We start from the raw sequence: 7860 nt of genomic DNA, 5'->3' as shown, positions 1-7860 counted from the left end.
CATTTTCTTGAGTATGGAATTCTTCAATAGGGCACTTAATATATTTGTTCTATATTCTATTAGCTTGCAGAGATTCAAGAAAAAACTCTTACTCTTCATCTGTAAGCAATATTTTTTCCTCTTTACCATTTGTTGGATTCTATTGGGGTTAGCCTTTACTATTTTTCATGCTTAGTGACTCTGAGCCTCTGGGATCTATAGTTTTATGTCTGTAGTTACTTTTGAAAGTTGCTGGCTAATATCTAAGTGTCAGGCTGAATATTTATCCTTTATAACTATAATGTGGTTTAAGAACGCCACATATAAAGCTGGTCAGGGTGGCACACTCTTTTAATCCCAGCGCTCGGGAGGCAGAATTCAAGGCCAGCCTGGTCTACGTAGTGAATTCAAGGCCAGTTGCAGCTACAGGGGGACACTGTCTCAGAAAGCCAAAAAAAAAAAAAGCCACACATAGGGGATTGTGGCTATGCAATTGACCTTATTCATACAGATAAGTGCTAGGAAAATGTTTTCTCTTAGAGGAGAGAATTTTGTTAAGATATTTCAAAATCTCTACTGTCCTGAAAGAGAGAAAATTCTTTTCAGATACTCACAATGAGAAGCAGGTAGACGTCTCAGTGGAGAACCTCATGGAATCGTGAAGTCTTTTGAAGACTGTAGCTAATACGTTCTCAAGCTAACCCACACTCAGACCCCAGAAACTTGCCCACAATACCACTGGCACCTACCAGTTTATGACTCCAGTTGTCCAAGTCTACTATCTTCACTTGCGTTTTCTGAACCTGCTATATTTCTAGATGTTGAAATTGAATTTTGCCTTGTGAACTCACTTCACTGGTGGGTCTGAAAATGCTGATTCTCCATTTATTCATTCAGCTTTTTTTTCAACACGAGTATAGGAATGACAAGATCCAAGCTTTTCACATATTAAAGATGAATCCATAATTTCTCTCTTATCTACCTAACCTGTCATTCTTGATTTCAGAAAGTCTATTTTAATCTCAGAGTCATTCATCGGTGTCTTTTGTTTACTGGAATCAATCACTTAACACTTTTCAAAAATGGTATTTTCACCACTGTAGTTTTCAATGATTTTAATAAAGGAGTATCTTGGGGCTACAGAGATGGCTCAATAGTTAAGCTCCTATATTTGCTCTGATAGAGGACCAGAGTTCCTTCCATTTAGGACACCCTGAGGCTCACAGACCCTTGGAATTCCAGCTTCAGGAGATCTGATGCCCTCTTCTGATATCTGTGGACACTGTACTCATACACAGACATACACAAATATACACAATAAAATAAAAACTTTAAAAAATAAAAGAATCTCTTGTAAATCTTGAAAGGGAATAAAGAAAGTCTGTGTTGATTAACCACTAAATAAATCCAATCTAAAATGTTTTCACAGGGATTTTGCTTTTCTTTAAATTCTTTCTTTTTCCCTTTGCTAATAAATAAATCTAAACATTTAAATTATTTCTGGTTGTAAATGAGCCTAGTTTACTCTGCAGATCATTAACCCCCAGGACAATTAATATCACATAGAATAGTTCATGATAATGCATTGGATCCTTGCTCTCACGCCAATTAACTTTTTTCAATAGTTTTAATTTAATTTTAAAATGTCCCTTTCCCCCATAAAACTGAAAAGTCATTTCTAGGTATAATATTTACAGACTTTTACTTGTGAAATCTCATAAATTATTTGTGTTTGATCATTCTACTTCAATATTTGAATTTGTAATCACCTCCCCCAAAGTCTTCAGAGACCTGATTCACCTTAGAAATCCATGCTAGAAATTTAAAATTGGGTATGAGAGAACCAGTATCCTTTTGAAAGTTTACTCTCTCAGATGGGCAGAAAGAAGTGTTGTCAAGAAACAGCCTCATTATTCTACTAGTGAGATGGGTTCAGTGGATTCACTCCCTTAAAGAAGATCTCTCTCTCTCTCTCTCTCTCTCTCTCTCTCTCTCTCTCTCTCTCTCTCTCTCCCAGAAGCAGGAGAGTCATTCATCAAAAGCCAGTGGTCCACAGACATAAAAGGCTGGGAATGTACCTCATATCTCTGTAAGTCTCTCAATCTTGCAGTGGATAGTCTGATTTATCAGCAGGTGTGTCCATTTTCTGTTGGAAAAAACAGGGCACCTGACCTTGCAGAAAAGGGGCATATTTTGGCTCATGTTTCCAATGACTGAAGAATTCAGCATTGGGCAGTTGTGTCCAGTGGGGACCATGTTGAGCCAACTCATGGCAGAAAACACAAGAATATAAGACACATAACTAGTGGAAGGGGAGGGACAATGTCTCACAATAACTCACCTATGCCTATTATAAAATGGAATGTTCTACTGAGGAGAGATCATATTATAATCATATTATAATATGATTATATCTATGAGGGATTATGGTGACATTACTATTAGATTGATGTGCCCATGACAGAGCAAAATTATTTTAGGTGACAAAGATCCAAGAAATGTGGGGCCTAGAAGCTGGAAAGAGACCACTGGTCCAGGAAAAAAAGAGACTTTAAGCATGTTAGGGTAGTGGAATACATATGGTAGTAAATAAAGGCACTGCAGGTTGAAGGGCTTAAGTGGGAGTGAAGGTCAGGAAGATGGGAAGGGGGTAGAAGTCAGAGCAACCCAAACTTAGGACTTGTGAGAAAGCATCTAGGAGCTTTGCAATTGTGTAATCTAATTCTAAAATGCAAGTGAAAGGGAACAAAAGGAATTTGAAGGGCTGTACCTCTTGTTGATGGACAAGGCTGCTTCCAGAAGCCAGAGGATTTAAATGAAACCCCAGTTGTTGGTCACGGAGGCATCTGAAGCCTCCGAAACAATTCAAGCTATTTTGCTGCTCTTGATTGCCCACCAGAGCTAGATGTGATAGCCTACTTCTAAAAATGTCACAGGCTTTGGTTTGGGGACATAGAGAAAGCAAGGTGGAAATGAGCTGGAAGTTTCTGCCTTACTGACAAGAATTCATAGGACAGAAGAAACGTCATCAATAATTTCGCCTAGCTGTGAACTGCATCCTATCTGTACCACTGAAGCGCCAGGAAAGGTCTTCCTATAAGTGCAATGCAATGAGTGTTACAGAGGCAACACACTGCTTTCTTATTGCATTTGAACCCACTCCATAAAAGGGAATTCATGCCTGCTATTATAAACCTGAACAATAGCCCATGGCTTGGTAGATCACAGGACCTATGGTCAATCTGTTATCTTTATTTTATTAAGTGAATGTGCTATGTCCATCAAACTGCCTTCTAAATAGTGAAGATTTTATGTTAGGATTCCTCTTGGCATTGGCTGGAGAAACTTTTGTAGAGTGGGTGGCAGTTACTGTAGAGGCTTATGGCTGGTGAAAGTGCTGAGATAAATGACTAGTGTATGTTAGTTATAGATGATCACCAAAAGAAAATTATAGAAAACTTTCAGCACCATATCTTAAAAAAAAGAGTGATTCCAAAGAGCAAATCTCACTTTGCGGGAAGACCAGGAGTGTGTTCATCACCCCAACCTTATTCCCTTCTGATGACTCAGTGCATGGATGTCATTGACTGTTACTCTCAGGAAAGAATTAAACACATTGCTTATTGTTTGAAGAATGACTTAATAGTATTTATCACTGCTCACAAGGCAAATTGAGCCTTTTACAAATTTGGTGCAAGACAATATCCTGTTAGGGAAGCCATTATTTATTAAATCCCCAGAAGAAGCTTGAAGCCTCTTAAAAATACTCTGAAATGTACAAAAATTCAATAAAAACAAATTTTGTAAAAAATGCTATCACAGTCGGGTGTGGTGGTGCACACCTTTAATCCCAGCACTCCGGATGCAGAGGCAGGTGGAGCTCTGTGAGTTCAAGGCCAGCCTGGTCTACATAGTGAGTTCCAGGACAGCTGGGGCTACAGGGAGACCCTGTTTCAAAAAGACAAAAAAAAAAAAATAATTAATAAGATGAATCATGAGATGTCAGGAAACTTCATCTTCTACAAAAGGAGCAGAGAACACTGGAGAAAAATGGTCATAATTATCTTTTTCAGGATGTAAAATCTACCCAAGATTTGCAACAATACAAAGAGCATTTATTTAAGGAAAATGGCTGATTTCTCATGATTGCGGATATTGAAGCATTTAAGTTTTCTATCTTATTTTTACCCATCTGTTAGAAATGTTGCCATAACCTTAAAACCCAGCAGTCTAGTAGCCGGGGCTGTGAGATGGCAGCAGCCAGTATCACTGATGTCTTCAAGTGGCTTGGATGTTCCCCACAACCACTTAGCAAACCATTGGTTCTATTTGAAAGCACTGACAGCCCCCTGGAAACCCTGTTCTCACGCTTGTCTCTCTTTGAGCTGACTCAATATCCTCTGATAATAATGCTATCCAAAGCCATTTGTCAAAAACAAACTCTAGCAATTTCACCACAGCTGCCTGAGGCAGTGATGTCATTGGGAGCAAACAAGTTTCATCAAACTTCTTTAGAAAATGGGGAAATTGGATATTCAGAGGGCAGCTTGAAAATGTCTAATAAGTCAGTTTAGAAGATACCCGGACAAAGAGATGTGGACAGGTCCAGGGATGATATGGGAATGACCCCCAATCATAACTAAGGTGTGCATTGAGGCCTTGTACAAAAAGGAAAAAAAAAACCCAAAGTCAACTGGAGAGTTTTACGCCACCACAGTCTGGAAGGTACATCTCCAACTCATTCACAAAGCTAGGCCCTCAGCAAAGCTCTGGCCCTACAGGGGCCAAGTGTATGTGATAATCCTCTGTAACCATTCAGTGACGAAGCTACGAAAGCAGAAGAAGCCTGGGACTATCCATGATGAAGAACACTGCAGAATTAGCACATGAACTGCTCTCCATCCTTCTGCCTTCCACCATGGGCTGAAGACCTCTTGCTGTCCAGTAATCTCCAGACCTTCACTTGCCAGATGAGGACTGCTGAGTATCGAGCCATGAGAATGAACAGCTACTGGACCATGACATCTACAGTGTGCAGTGGCACACTGCTGGACTCCTGGACCAAATTATGCAAGCCAGTCTAACCAAACCTTTGTAATATACATTCACTGTATTGGTTTTGTTCATCCAGAGAATCCTCACTAATACAGATGATTAAGAGGCTGAGTAAACAAAAAATCATTAAAAAACATGTATTTTAGGATAAATCTTTGAAAAAATAGAGTTGTTTGAAAGAGAATTTAAAAAGGCAATATCTTTACTCATAACTTTCTCAAATTGCATTGTGTCCAACAATCATTAAAGTACTTGGAATTCTCAAAAATCCTTATAGATACATACATTTCCCAAATTACTTAAATGATCCAAAGATATGAGACTAAAAGAGAAACCCACTTAATTCAATCAACAATCAGAACTGTGCTTTATGTGGTAGACTTTAATGAGACAAAATGAATAAGCAATGAACCTTGTCTTTGAAATGATACCAGTCCCACTTAAAGCAGATTCCAGTAGAGGGAATCACCATATTTCTCTTTATAAACAGACAAAGTGGTGTCTCCATTTTCTAAATGTATTCTTTATTATTGACTATTGCACTCATTTTCAAAGTTAAATTAACAGATAACAGCTGTTAAAAGCAACATTTTAACAATCTGTCAGTTCATTCAAAACAGGTATCTGTCAGCATGCAGAAGACAGTGCCAGCTGGGGTACTAAAATTATATCGACTCAATTGTTAGTCTTCCATAGCAAGACAAAAAAATGGTCTAAAATAATATAATTACCTGATTTGTGACTTTTCACAATTTCAAATATGCAAGGGTACAGCAACTAGAAAAAAACTGGCTATGTTTCATCTTAATATCTTCATGGACTAAGAACCTAAGCACTATTTTTTAGGAAGGTTGAATGGACCTTTCATTTGCCACTGCTTTTCTAAGTCACATAGAGTGTTCTGGGCCAGCATGGTCACCCATGCCTTTAATCCAGCAGAGACAGAGGCACAGGCAGACAGATCTTTGTAAGTTCGAGGCTAGCCTGGTATACATACCGAGTTGCAGGCTAGCTGGGGCTACAGGGAGAGCTTGTCTCAAAAATAAAAATAAAAGTGTGCTCTGTACATTCCAGGTGATTAAGGGAGTGCCATAAAGATATCATGGGTATTGATTGTATTAGGATACCACAAAAGTATGTATCAACCATCAACTCTCAACAGGGGATCCCAGGAATGGATTCATTCAAAGCATCTCCATCCTGGAGCAACAGAGTCATTGCAGAGACCACAGTTACTTTCACATACTCGAAAGTTTGAGATTCATTATTTTATTTTTTTAGTTGAATTTTTGCAATTTTTTATACAATACAGTTTGATGGTATTTAGAACCCTTCCCTTATCTACACTTGTCCCCACTGCCCCCTGCCTAATTTAATGTGCTCAAAAATATGGAACTCCTCACTAATTTGCATGTCAGTCTTGTGCAGGGGCCATGCTAATCTTCTCTGTATTGTTTCAGTTTAAGTACATGTGCACCAAGACAGCACTTGAGATTTACTTTCAGGAAATGCCATATCTCACTACATATTTATGTAAATACTTTGGAATTAAAGCCCCACTGTTGATTTTTATCTTAGCCCATCTCTGAAACAGCTTGTTTGTTCTCTTCTGAGTTTAAGAATTAGGAAACAGACAGGCATTATTGTTCGCTGCATAAACATACATTGGAGAATTGCATATTGAGAATTTTGTTTTGGTAATTGGATAAAAGGACTTCGGAAAACACAAGGCAGCATCTCAGGCTGGTACTTTGTACAAATCTTTTACATGCCAGAAATTTATGTCTAAACTGTTCCTTAGGAGATGTTCAAGAGATTTTTTACTTTTCTGCATCAAACAAACATATTCTAGCTGGGCATCATCTTTTATGGAAAAGGAAACTAGATTTTTTAAAAAAATATTTTATTTATTATTTTTATTTTATATGTATGAGTGTATTGCCCGCATGTAGGTAGGAGCGCCCACTGTGTCGTGCAATGCCACAGAGGTCAGAAGAGGGCTTCGGATTCCCCTGGAACTGGACTTAAGTACAGTTCATAGCTGCCATGTGGGTGCTGGGAATTGAACCTGGGTCCTCTGCAAGGGCAGTCAGTGCTCTTAACTGCTGAGCCATCTCACCAGCCCCTCAAAGTTAATATTTTTAAAGAAATTTTATTATTATTATTTTATGTGTATCAGTGTATTGCCTGCATGTGTGTAAGTGAACCTGTGTCCTGCAATGCCTGCGGAGGTCAGAGGCTGGTTTTAATACATAATACCTTTGAAAGTCAGTGAAAAGTAATGATTCAGACCTGGTTATAAAAATGTCTTCACAGGATGCAAGAGTATAGTGATGGTGATGATTCCAGTTCTTACTTCCTATATTCTCAGTGCTGCTTGCGACTCTTTCCTTCCTTCTCCTTCTTCCTAAGCATCCTTTGCATCACTTGTGCCCTGAACTCTAGGGATAGCAGAAGACAGGAGAAGCTGGGTGACACAGGATGGGTTCTGAAGCCGAGGAGTCCGTGTTTGGGTCCTCCTCTGCTTGATTTTTATATGTAAGCATGTTCATATTTACATTTACTTATGGAATTGTAGTAAGATGTTAGACACACTCATTTACATTTCATACTTCATATATCTTACACGGATTTTATATGTGTTTTATATATACTGAAGTAGGCACATACTGCATAGTCACCACTGATAAAACTGAATTTGCATGTATACATCTTTAGCAATTAATTTATTTACATATTTATATACTCATATTTTGGTGCTTATGAATGCATATTTTATAAATATACATGTTCTTATCATTATATATAACATACATAAAATATATC

General features: G+C 38.2%; 1 non-coding gene across 1 annotated transcript; it reads right to left on the bottom strand.

The window, feature by feature from the left end:
• Positions 1-6417: 6417 nt before the first annotated feature.
• LOC115071081 lies at positions 6418-6522 on the bottom strand. The gene has a single exon (XR_003850195.1). It is a non-coding gene; the product is annotated as a U6 spliceosomal RNA (small nuclear RNA).
• Positions 6523-7860: the final 1338 nt, after the last annotated feature.

The sequence above is a fragment of the Nannospalax galili genome, unplaced genomic scaffold, assembly GCF_000622305.1.
Source record: "Nannospalax galili isolate Female #2095 unplaced genomic scaffold, S.galili_v1.0 scaffold678, whole genome shotgun sequence".
Lineage (NCBI taxonomy): Eukaryota > Metazoa > Chordata > Mammalia > Rodentia > Spalacidae > Nannospalax > Nannospalax galili.
This window is presented reverse-complemented; position numbering and strand designations above follow the sequence as displayed.